The following is a 2,851-nucleotide window of genomic DNA, read 5'->3' as shown; positions in this document are numbered from 1 at the left end:
ACACACACTCAGTTCACGGAGTTCACTACCTTATCACAAGATAGGCACATGGCTTCTGCCGAAAAGAAGAGGCCACGATGCTCCATGAACACGACGGAGGACTCAGATTTGGAAATGTGGGGCGAAATTCTAGCGAAGAAGTTGCGAGAGGAAGAGGAAGATCCTGCTCACATTGTAGCAGATCTGACAGTCCCAACCATGGAGCCAGCGACAATAGAAACAGGTGCGGAAATAAACACCCCACCCCCCGAAAACCAAGAGGGATGGAACACTGTGGACAACAAGAAGAAGCGCCGTCCGTCCAAGGAGCAGGCAAACCAGCTCAACCGACCTGGCAAATTCAAGGTGAAGTCTTACGGGGACCACAGAACCCACTATGGCGTTGTTTCATACCTGGAATCACGACACAACCTGAAGTTCAAGATATGGTTCAACTTGAGGGGAGAACCAATATTGACTCCTCTCAACAAGGAAATGTATACCACCTTGAAGAGAGTCATGGAGACAGATCGCTCATTCACCCTGGAGGAACTGGACTCTCGGCAGAAGATCACCAAGGGTGTAGTGATGCGATACCCGCTGATGATGCCCATCGAGGCAGTAGCAGCTCACCCCAGTGTGGTGTCAGCTCAACGTCTCAAGGCAAAGACGGCAGGCAACGCACCAACCCGACAGGTCCTCATTCAGCATGTAGGACCACTGCCATCCCAGCTGGACCTCGGTTCTTGGGGCAGGTACGATGTCAGGACCTTCACAGCAGAACCAGTTCGCTGTTTCAAGTGTCAGCGTTATGGACACCTGGGTGCACTCTGTCCGAACAGAGTAATCTGCGGTGTCTGCAGCCAGCACCACCCTACCGAGGAATGCATCACCAAGCTGAAAAATGCATCGCCACCCACTCCACAATGCCCGAACTGCAGGCAGAAACACCATGCCTGGAATCCTCGATGCCCCGAGAGGCTCGCCAGAATTCAAGAAGTCTGGAAGACGCCAAAAACTCGGCAACAGGCTACGACGGATCATCACTCTCAGCAGACGATGGGTGCAGAGAACCCTGTGATACCGCAGATCTCTCAGCAGCTAACCCAAGTCAATGCCCAGGAATTCCCAACCCTCGAAGCCTCAACCAGGCGTCAAGGTCAAGAACCTCCTGCACCCCTACCTCAACGAAGAAACAGAAACAAGAGGAACAGGAGGCGTCAACAGGGTGCATCTGGTCAATGCGATCAGCAGGCGGCACTAAACGAGCCCCCACCGGCCATAGCACGACAACGCAGGCACTCCTTACCCGGCACAGGCGCTTTGCAGACTCAACTGGCACCTCACCAGCAGATCCCGGCTACCCAACCTGGTATACAGCAACAGACCACGGTGCATACAATAAAGAAATCCAACCCTCAGCAGTCCCTACAGACCACAACAGCCCAGATAATATCCACTGTTTCGAACCCAACTCCAAAGCAGGCCCTCACCAGGGAGGATCTCGTAGCACTCATCAAGGTGTTCACGGATCTTATTTGCAACACAATCAACTCCACGGAACAACAGAGCGCATTCCGGCAGATGGTCAGTACTCTCCTGAGAGTGTGCTTTCTGACCGAAGAGGAGACAGTGGATGCCATGAATTTGCAGGTTCTCAGAGCGGGCAGGACTCAGTCTCCAGCTCAGGAAACAACAGCGATGGAATAACCTCGGTACCAAATCACACCCTCAAGGTCCTACAATGGAACATTCAGGGCCTGAGGGGCAAACAGCACCTCTTGCTGGAGGCAGTAATTCGGGATCGGGTTGACATCGTCTTGCTACAAGAAACTCTGACTGTCCCGACTATGTGCCCAAGACTACCCGGTTTTGCTGGGTATTTTCGGCACATGGACCCGGGCGTTCACTGCAGAGGCACAGCTGTATTTGTATCCAATACAATACCTCACGAGGTTATAGCCAACCCTGTGGACTGTGGGGAGGATGTCGAGGTACAGGCCATCCTTGTGCACATACCTGGGGCGCCCATTACCATCTATAACATCTACAAGAACCCAAGACACACCCTCGACATTGCAGAGCTCCTCGCACTAGCACGCACTGAGTGTATTATTGTGGGTGGAGATTTCAACGCACATCACCCAATGCTGCACTCTCACTCAGCAACCAATGCTGCTGGCAGACACATAGCAATGCTCCTACACGATATTCCAGAGGTAAAGTTGCTAAACAATGGAGACCCCACACACCTGTTGGGTGGCTGCCTCGACCTTACCTTCGGGTCAAGACAACTCGCAGCAGGAGCCACATGGGAAACTCATCCTCACCTTGTCAGTGACCACTTTGCAGTGATCACCACCTTCAACATCAACAGGCCTCCCACAGTTGTGCTGCCTCCTAGATGGGACGTAAAGAGGGCCAACTGGAAGGTGTTCCAGGATTATCTTCATGACTGGTGGTCCACATACTCTCTATCTGAAGACTGTGATACGGCTGAACAGGAGCTAATCACTGTTCTCATCCAGGCAGCAGAGTGCGCAATTCCAAAGAAGTCCGCAGGACGCACTCACAAAAGAGACTGGTGGTTCTACAACGACGAGGTGCGGGAGCAGAACCACCGCATCAACTCTTTTAGGAAGCTATACAGGCGTAACCCTACGGCAGAGAACAGGAATACTCTGAGAGCCATTGTGCAGCATGCCCGCAGAGTCTCTCTCAGAGTAAAAACTGAGAAATGGCTGGAGTGGTGCTCAACATTCGGGCATCACACCACCTTATCTGAGATATGGGGCAAGCTCAACATAGCAACTGGCAAGAGCAAGCCGAGGCCACCAGCACACCCGAACCCATCCCAGGAAGCAGAGAAACT

This window comes from Cherax quadricarinatus, chromosome 18 (assembly GCF_038502225.1).
Source record: "Cherax quadricarinatus isolate ZL_2023a chromosome 18, ASM3850222v1, whole genome shotgun sequence".
Classification (NCBI taxonomy): Eukaryota; Metazoa; Arthropoda; class Malacostraca; order Decapoda; family Parastacidae; genus Cherax; species Cherax quadricarinatus.
The sequence above is the reverse complement of the archived record's forward strand: the minus strand, read 5'-3'. Positions refer to the sequence as shown.